Source organism: Rhipicephalus sanguineus, chromosome 10, assembly GCF_013339695.2.
Source record: "Rhipicephalus sanguineus isolate Rsan-2018 chromosome 10, BIME_Rsan_1.4, whole genome shotgun sequence".
NCBI lineage: Eukaryota > Metazoa > Arthropoda > Arachnida > Ixodida > Ixodidae > Rhipicephalus > Rhipicephalus sanguineus.
The window spans coordinates 8,723,507-8,733,894 of record NC_051185.1 but is presented as its reverse complement, the minus strand read 5'-3'; the positions used below and the strand labels follow the sequence as shown (position 1 = coordinate 8,733,894).

The 10,388-nt window shown below is 45.7% G+C and overlaps 1 protein-coding gene across 2 annotated transcripts in view; it reads left to right on the top strand.

Annotated features, from left to right (window-relative positions):
* Positions 1-449: 449 nt before the first annotated feature.
* LOC119406971 (formin-2) overlaps positions 450-10,388 on the top strand; it is a 41,766-nt gene continuing 31,827 nt past the window's right edge. The window contains exon 1 of one of the 2 annotated variants that reach the window (XM_037673791.2): positions 450-811. The gene's annotated coding sequence lies outside the window, so the exon portion shown is untranslated. Of the gene's footprint in view, positions 816-10,388 lie in introns of both variants that reach the window. The other variant, XM_049419593.1, reaches the window with a different exon arrangement.

Genomic DNA, 10,388 nt, shown 5'->3' with positions numbered 1-10,388 from the left:
GCGGAACGAAGCAAAACACAAAAAAGTCGTTGAACTTGTTTCACCCAAGGCGGGGGTGAGGGCGGCGGGGGAAAGGGTGGCCGGCGTACGCCATGGCCGTACGTTGAAGACACCGGCTGTGCCGGCGTCGCCGGCACACCGGCTTGACCAGGCACGACGACGACTCTCCCGTTGCCTGCCATGGGAGTGGAGAACGAGTAACGGCGCATGCGCCGGCACGCGCTGACGATTCCACCAGAAGGCAAGAAGAGGGAGACGTCATTCTTGTGGCCGTAGCGGCGCCTTCTTACAGCTTCCTCCTCGCTCTTACCTGGCCGACGTCGGTGGAAAGAACTCGAACCGACCGACAAACCTGCAGCCGCCGCGCCACGCTGGACCTAGCGGCCGAAGCTTCGTTCGCCGCTGTGTGTTGGTGCCGTCGCGAGTGCGTGTATGTGGTGTTCCTCTTGGAGAGTCCCCGGTGCAAGAGTGTTGGCGTGTGCCGCCATCACAGTGGACACCTATTACGAGTGGTGCTGCGAAAAAACCGACGGGCCATCGCGGTCCCAGAATCGCGAGGAGCGTCCATCTTTCGACTTGTGTCGTCGACTCTGGCGGCGTTGTTGTCGCGAATGAAACGATGCCTTCTTCCCGAGGAATGCGGCGATCCCCTCCGACCGCTAGAAGGAGTGCTTCTCGGCAGTGACTCTTCGTCGTCACACGGTGCTTGCGACTCGGATTCCCGGTGCCTGCGGTTTGAAGGCGCCGCCACGGCGTTGTGACGTCTCTCGTGTTTCTTTTGCGCATTTCTGAAGAGGAGCGGCGAAGGCAGGTGAGACGAGGTGCCTCCTCTTTTCGTGGGTGGTCCGGAAGGAAGTGCGCTGCTCGCTCGCGCACTCTTTTGGTTTATTTTCTACTTTTTCCCACCAGGAAGTTACTTCCTGGGCCGTGTCGTACTCGCTTTCGCATACGCATGAAAATGACGTAAGTCGGTTCGCGCAGAATGCGCTCTGTTTTTCTCCTGTTCAAGAATTCCCGAAGGTCGGTCCACCGGCACTACTAATGCGTGTCTGTTTATGACGTCGGCCATTTTCGCCAGCCGAAACTGGAGATGCGCTACGCAATAACTACGAACAGAAAGACGCGAAATGGAAATTCTGCGGTTTCCAGCAGATTGGAAGAATATGGGTACACTATGTCCATATATAAAAGCAGGTATGTATATATAGCTTTACGACAGTTTCAACGCTTGCAGATAATCAAATACGAACATCTATAATACACTGATAAACACATGGTGCTTCACATTGAAAATGCAGCCGTAGAATAGTTACACGACGGTGCAACCGCACTGAACATTACCTGGAGCTCGTTGTTGAATAATGAAGACAACTAATGACAACCGACACTGCAGAAAAAAAGTATCGGACTCAATAAGTGTAGCATGGTTCCTTGATAGACGCTATACTATATAACTGCTGGTTAGCGCGGCACTACGCTGCGGTTGAAGGTTTTTTTTGTGTGTGTGTGTGTTTTGTTCTTATTTTAACGGTGAAGTGGTTACTCGTTGCAGTAACTTCTTGACGCTACACTTTCACGGTAGTGAAGAACAGCATGGCATGTCAAGACTCACGCCTCGTATACATTCACATTAAAAAGACCAAAACGACATAGTTCAGCCCTCGTCATTTTCTTGTCAACAGAAAGCGGTCGTGATAAGAGAAAAGTTTCGGTAGTGAACGTGGTGGCTTGAAGTGATGAGAAGCTGCCGAAGAAGGAACGCCGCTGGAGCCATGATTTAGACAAGGCGACATGTTTTCGCCAGGGCAGCAGCAAAATCAGTTGTCACCCTGATGAATACAAGTTTATTTGCCGAAACGTTGGATCAAGTGACATTCTTTGCTCGACAAATCATCTGATAAAAGCGCTCCTACTTCGCCCTTGAGGGCGAAAAAAGTTCAACATCTCAGGATGTTCAGTGATAACGTGGAACCCTACTTTACGATATATATCGATTTGTCGTCGCTAGAGAAACATTTATACTTGGAAATCGCAGTTCCTTTTTCATTATTATTCACGCTTACCGTACTTGACACGCAAGGCCTGTGCCGTCATTTACTGAGATCACACGGCGCCTAGACAAAGTCCTACACGTTAATCACGCTAGCTCTGTCCATGAAGCTCGTTTCTTTATTAGACACAACGTAATGAAGACAACGGACAATGAAATCAAGGAAGACATAGGGGACATTGTAGTTTTTAACTGTAGTGTAGTAATTACGACATTATAACATTATCCTGAGGTTGCAGGTTCGGTCCCTACGATAGGCAAGTTGTTTTTTTCGTACACTAATTCCTTTCAATTGAAGTCACAGTTACTACACTACAGTTTGTGACTACTAATAATGTTCCATATGCCTCCCTCTACTTCATTGTCTAATGGCTTCATAAGGTTCGTTCTGACCAATGGGAAACATAGCAACCAGTGCACCGAGGACGGTCGTGCGACGACGTACGTGAAATGCAGCATGACGAGACTCATATAATGCGGACTGTGCTGCCACCGCTACTGCTATCTTCCTAGCACTGCATAATGAAGCAAATTTCAGCCATTTTTACGGGCTGAGCCACCAGAATGTCTGCAAAGACCTGTCCGCTTTCCGGCTGAGTGAATTATTCAAGAGACGCACAGCGGCCACAACGATGGGGAGAAGCAGCTCCTCCGACTGCCAACAAGATAACGTCACGCAGCAAACAGGATTTGCGCTTGGCAATTCGTGAGCAATCGTTCCCACGAGCACTCGCTTAAAACTCCATCAATTTGAAGATATCAGTGCCTTAGATCATTCTCAGATTCGGTACGTGATCTTTCCCATTGCTACACTATGACAGTTCTTCGCCGACATGATAAAGGGCTGCTTCTGCAGAGACACTAAAGTGAAACAATCATTTCAGACTCATAAGTTATTCCCTGAAAACCGTACTGTTACTTCACCATCGTATAGATTTATCAACAAACGAGAAAATGAAGATCAAAGTTTTGTTTTTTTTTAAATTTGGCGCCGAAGTCTTCGCGCATGAACGTCAACGTGACGTCAGGGATTTCAAAGTGGTTTCCCGTATTTTGGCCACATCCGCTAAAACACAGTTTTAAGTGCGTAGAACTTTAGGGGTCCGGCTTTTCGTCCATCCATAGATCTCATGCGGCATCATCACGCTCAAAATCAAGTGGTCAATACAGGCCTAAAACAAGGCTAGCAATATTCAAAACCGGGTTAAAATAAGCGAACGAGATTTAAAATAATACAATTAACAAAAATAACCAAGTGGTCACCATAATTAACTTAAAATCGCTAAAAACGCTTGGGAAAAGAGGGTGCAACCGCCTCACCAGGCGCGCGATTGCTCCTCCCACCTGCGCTTCTTCGGCGCCGGCGTTACAAACTCCTGCGAGAGATCATCATAGACAGAGACTAACAACATCGCAACGGGAATCGCTGGGTGCCCGTGCTACGCACTTCCTTGGGTTACACAGTAGTGGGGCTGTTTGTACCTTAGGTCGCTAGCCCCCTAAGAGGACAACGTACTTAATCTTTAGGAATCGAGATCTATATATATATGGAGGCCCTAGCAGACGCCGGTAAAATCTGACTTCACAGCGAGTTGGTGCGGGAACTCCAACGGGGCGTCGCCACCTGCATTTTATTTTCGCGCGCTTTCTTGCTTACCAGAAGTATTCTCGCGGCAAGAGTTGCGATATTGCTATTCGAAAGGGTAATTTACTAATACGAGAAATAAAATTGTTTTTTTCTTTAGTATCCCTTCATGTGAGCAGGTAGACATTGCTAACCTAGACGAAGCCCTTCTGAATTAACAGCATCAATCTGGCTGCCCGTTTTCTTCTACAAATGGGTACTTATACGTGCTCAAAACACAAAGGAACTAAAATTTAAGCAGCTTTTTTCAGGTTAGCGAGGCTTGACTTGACTTAACCAGTGTTGTAGGCGCTACTGAAAAAAAGTAACTAAATACGTTACTCGTTACACTATAAAAAAAGGAACGCGTTACCGCCCTACGTTACCTACAAAAAAGTGTAACGCGTTACCGTTACCGTTACCGAAAAAAAGTAACGGACGTTACCTCTGCCGTTACTCCGCAATCATAAATTTTAATCGATGTCTTTGCTGCAGGAACCCACAATAACAATAATTTAAATCTGAAATTTATGTTTCACATAAAACTTCTAACCCAAACAACGAATATACCCAAAATGCTGATTTAACGAGTACTACGTGCACAAATGTACCGGACGTTAGCAATGGTACAGTGGCTTAAAGTTGCCTTTAGAGTTACGTGTGATGGCTTCTGACTCTGACACATGGTGAAGCCATTTTTCTCAATGTGACATTATACAGAATCTGAGACTCAATCATCAACGCTGTTCGCAAAGAAAGCATCTATGAAATCTCAAGAAATTTACAATAATTCGGATGGTGTGCTTCTGCTAGCAAAATAGATGCGCGAATTTTGTAGTAGTAAAGAAATGCTTAAGTGGGCTAGTCACGTAAAAAATATCTGTGCATAAACATTTTTTGTTCACTTTAACCTGTATAATTACCACAAAAATTTCGAGCGTTTATGTGAGGGTGTTCAAGATCAGCCTCACTCGCTCAGGAGTTCAATAACCAGAAACTTCGCTGCAGTTGCAGATAGAAAGAAGCAAAATTTATTTTTAGAACAAAGTTGATAAGCCTTATCAACTTTGTAGCTACTATAACATGTCGCATATTTAGACATTTTCCAAAAACAGTTTCCTTAGCTCTACAAGTTTCAAACAATGTCACTATACTCTTTGTTGCGCATACATTTCATACACAAAATATCTTCTTTGTAACGATAATATTTCTGTTTTACAACGTCGTGAACTTTCGAGAACGACAGGTAATGAAATTGGTCCCGCCGCATTGAATATGTTTGATATTTTTCCCTCGTAAATTATGCAGTTAATAAGGAAATTAAGCTCCTTTTCGGGCTACTGGCATGGGACATGCATAAAATATAAAATACTCAATCAAATCTAAAATATCTATTTTCGGATCCGTGTCGATCTCTCGCGGAATCACACGTTTGCAATAACCACGATTAGCACATTAACTGCGGTAATGTCTGCCGTGTAGCTACTTGTAACCGTAGTTAGCCGTAACCGTAGTTAGACAGCGGTATTAAGGTAGTGAGTAAAAAAAAGATTTTCTTTTTTATTGCGTTAAAAGAAAAATTCTACGTTTCGCGTCCCGCTCGCATTATTTTTCATGGTTTTCTTCCAGCCGGGGGTTACGCCTATTCTCCACAACAAGGCAGACTCTCGATCGGCAGCGCACCTGTAGACCGGTTGACGTTACCGGCTGTCGCCTGGATGGGCCAGAATTCCACAGAAAGCCGCTTAAGTCGACGACGCGGGAATTGTCGAATTCGATGCGGTGGTCGTTTACCGTGCTATGCTCAGCGAGTGTACTCCTTTGTCACGCGAACTTGCGGACATCGTTTTTATGTTGTCGCAGCCTCTCGAGGGAGTTCTTCGTTTCCCCCACGTAAAAAATTTCACGATCAGCACGTGGTATGGAGTAAACCAGCCTTTGCTCTTTCTCTTCGGACGGCCTGTCTTTTGGGCACGAAAAGGCGCAGGTGCCAGCAATTACCTGCTACATCCACTTCCACGAGAAGCATGTCCGTACAGTTTCTCATGGCGAATTATGCGGCTTTGATCAAGCTTTGTGTGGCGATGGCCAAAACCTCCACACAAGGAGTCCGCGGGTCTTAAGAAATTGGTCCCCACAATTTTTACAAAAAAAAAAAAAGCGATTCCGCCCGCGCTTTCTTGGTCAATGCCTGGCAGGCCGACAGCAGTCGGACGCTGCGACAAAAGAATTTGTCGGGCGAGCTCTGAGAAAATGGCCCCCCCAGGATGAAAAAGTAACGAGTAACGTGACACCACACGTTACCGAAAAATGTTAACGTTAGTACGTTACCCGTTACAGTTTCTAAATTGTAACGAGTACGTTACTAAGTTACCAAAAAAAGTAACGCGTTACCGGTAACGCCGTTACTTGTAACGCGTTAGCGCCAACACTGGACTTAACCCACACTAAAACCTAACCTAGGTTTCCAGCGTTTAAGTTAGGTCAGTGAAGAACTCCTAACCAAAATGGTTACCAAGTAACCGCTAAAATTTGTTACTCACCAAGAGCCAAACAAGTCCAACGGTCGATGATTACGTTTTAGTACTGTCGGTATATGTGTTATGAAAACGGTTTCTGGGGCAACCTTGGAAAGGTGCAGATGAAACCACTGTGATCACGGCATCCTTCACAAGGCTCTCCAGAAAGCCCCACATAGTTGCTGCCATAACATTATGCCACCTACTTTTGATCATACGAAATATGTAGGTTGGTTGATTTACGATGTCTAACTTCCGAAAGTGGCTCAGTTAACCCTTTCAGACGCCACCTATGAAGAACTGTCTGTAAATACGTCAAATTGGTACAACGTTACTTCAATGAAAACTTCCGTAAACATGGGGTGTGTGCTCGAGCCGACGTTTCGGCATGCGGATTTGTCTTCTTTAAGGCTTTTTGAAAACTTCAAGGCTGAAAACAAGAAGACAAGTCCGCTTGTCGAAACGTCGGCTCGAGCACCCACCTCCAGTTTACGATTTTTTCGTTGCAAGCTTCCATTTTCCTCTTCCTGCCGTTTTTTTTTTTTTTTTGAACGTTACTTTAAGGCATTCTATATTCTACTGCAACAAAAATAATGTCATAATGCGTTAATTTATGTGTTATAGCAATTAATATTAATTAAATTGTCATTAAATATTTATTTATTCTGAATGAATCAAATAAGGGAATTATGAGGGCTCGTTTCTTTGTTCGACACAACCTTAATGAAACTATTATTTATTCTAAAGTAATTCATGCTACGTTTTTGCATAAATAGATTGAAATCTTAGGCTGGAAATAATAGGAAATTTGTTTTCGGTTATGCCTGTTTCGAGCAAACAAAAATTGTACTTTTAACGTTGCTTGTGGGAAGCGGCACGTCGAACGACTCGTCGAACATGGTAGTGCCTTCAGCAAAGTGATCATATGCACCAGTACACTGCAAAATTAAGTTAAATCAAGATATTCATTATTCAGGAGAGATAGATAGATAGAAACAACTTTATTTATCCCATTTTAAGGGAAAGGGGCTGCGAGAAGGCGAGGGATCCTTTTTGCGGTTAGCCTGCTCTACAAACTCGGCCCACCTCAGGATAGCCTCCTGAAGTGCGGGGTTGTAGCTGCTCATGGCTGCCTCCCACAGCTCCTGACTACCTAAATGTTTACGAAGGCTCGGAGGAGGGGAGTGATTTTTACACTGCCACATAATGTGCTTCAGGTCCTCTATCCTGACAGAACAAAACTTGCAGTCCGAATTGGGGCACATTCCCGGGTAAATTTTGTGGCGGAAGGCAGGGGAGAAAATGCGGGTTCTTAGTTTACGCCATATAATCTCGCGCCTGAGCGAGGACTGACGCAGTAAAGGAGCTTCAATTCATCCAAAGCTCAGTGTATCTTGCTCTTTCTTAGCCCTATAGTCGATACAAATAGCAAAAACAAGTGGTGCACACAATTGTGTACATAGCGTATCGAAGGGTTAACGTGCGCCTAAATTCAAGCGCACGGATGTTCTTTGTGCATTTCGTCCCCATCGGAATGCGGCCGCCGTGCCCGGGAACCGAACCCGCGCCCTCGAGCGCGACACCTTACGTGCTAAGCTTCCATGGCGGGTGACCTTCCCACACTGCGGCATAATAGCAACCGACTGCAATGCCTGGCTCGGAGTGCCCCTCGAACGCCCGAGAACCCTTCGTATTCCCATGCCGACGTTAACAACAGTGGGCCACTGCGTGGCTTCTTCGCGGACGTGGCTGGACCGGTTGGTCCGCCTCGGCGGCATCTGACGTTGAGCGGCGTCTCGTTGCTATTTTCTTGACGTTGATCGCGCAGCTCGGCATTTCCCTCTGACGATACCCGCGGCACGTCACTTTGAACTAGTCTTCCGACGAGACCCTGTGTTGCAAAATACTTGCTTTTTTTTCCGACCGCAGTGGCCTTTGCAGGAAACAAGCTTAATCGCTTCTGAAGAGTGTCACTTATCACGAGGAAGTTCCTTTTGTCTATTTCGACAGCTTCGTAGACGTGTATATCTTCCCAGAGGCTCGTGGCCATATTCGATGCAACTCAGTGGCACTGTAGCTCACATGTTTTGAAGACAAAGAGGCAGTATGCACTTTATTTTTATAGACGGTTTGGCCAGCGCTTGCGGTTCTCTGGCAACATTGTGCGTTCATCGAAAACGCTCCCTAGAAAACTTCATGTTTTCCTTGTTTTAGCGTGCTTTTAGCCTGCGTTGCTGGCCGTGGCGGCTTGCCTTTCGATATTTTCTGCGGATAGAATTGTTCCCATCAAGCGCTCGCAAATCGAACACTGATTTATGGTGTCAGGATGCAGTCTGTAATCCGCAACTAATTGGCTATCTCAAGCCAAAACGTTCTGTTTCCCGACAGATGAAGGCAGAAAGAGCGCCTGGATTGCAGCGATCAGGCGACAAAAACTGGATTTAAACAAAGAGCGCATAGATTTGTTCTGCCCTCTTCATCAAAGGCAAGTAAAATTCAACGCTTACTCAGACGATGCTCAGACGTTAGTCGAATGTCCCCAATTAGAAGGAACACGTCGGACGCCGTCGTCTTCCACCCATGACAGATAGCTGCACTGACGCCTGAAGTGGAGAGCAAAATGTGAAAGCTGGCTAACATCGCAAATCCATCTGATAGGTGTTTCTTGTGGTTGGAGCCTCATCACTGCTCGAAGCAACGCTCGGGACACCAAAGCAGCCGTGCTCAACATGAATCACCGCTCAGTGTACGTCGCGGTGCCCATGTTTTGTTGCCAATTGCAGTGACGCCGTTGCATTTGATTTTTATAAGAGCGACGCTTGCGAGTGGGTTCGCTTCGGTGCGAGCAAGTGACTCATCGACTGTAGTGTTGCCGCCAATGGACATCGTCGCACTCTGGCTAATTTAACTTTCGGTTGGAGCGTGGACTGTATATGTACGCGGGTGAACTTGAAATCTTGGTACATGAATATTGTACTCGTGAGTAAACCATAGTAGTTCTCGTGACTCAGCCTCACCTGATGTCACCACATAATGAGTACGTTTTATATTTTCTCAGTCACACCGAACACTTTGGATCACGATCGATTCCGATCGGCGCCGATCTCTATCAAATGTGCCTGGTGTGACACAAGCGCAATAAAAATTTTATCGTGATGTGTTCCTATAGGCCAAACTACATAAGTATGCCCGCGGCTGGGACAGGAGACACGTTTCTAGCTCCATTCTAAAAGCTGAATTCCACTACTTCCCTATCCAGCGCATCAGGCAACTCTTCTCTCCACTGCAGTTTCTGCTTGTGCCTCTCCCGTGCGACGTCGTCGAGCCCCTCCACGTAGTCTCTAGACATCGCTCTAAACACATCTGAAGGAATGCACGAGAAATAATAGAGCAACAAACTCAAACACACCAGGCAAACACCGCCGGCACCGCTGAAGAAGTGTTACCGCAAGTGCCGTTCCGGAAGTCTTGGGCAGAGCGTTCGGCGCATGCCAGTTTGTTTACAAACAGCGAAACCGTCTATATTGCTACCACGGTGGATATGCACTACAGTTTTTACAATGAACGCAACGACGCCGAACAAACGCCACCGTCGACAAGAGTTTATAACTTAATTTAGACATAATAAAATGAATCCAACGGGACAATTAGGTCAAAGAAAGCATACGGGACATTAATTATTGCATTTTAACGGTAATTTAGTAATTATTACGTAAATTGAAACCAATTAAAGCTGACGATAAAACACACTTTCCGTCGGTGAGATCCGAGCCCACAACCTTCTAATGTGGTTCGGATCCCACCGACCAAAGGGTGATTTTTCGTACACTGTAATTCATTTCAATTTACGTAATAATTACCAAACTACAGTTAAAAATGCAATTCATGTCGCCTATGCTTTTCTTGGCCTAATTGTCCATTGGATTCATTTGGTTTTGTCTAACAAAGAAACGAGCCCACCGAAAAAAAATTCCCGCTCTTTCGTTTATAACTTCCGTAAATTATAAACCCTATATTTGCACAAGAAAGGCTCTGCAAGGGACACGAAGTGAACCATAGCGTCCCATGCTGGCTGTGGAAACGCGAATCCACCAGCACACAAACAAGCAGCCGTATGAGTGACGCATTATTATTTTCAGGGGTCTCAGTGCTCATGCCAGAAATATAATGCCTTCAAGTAATTACTCACATGGAG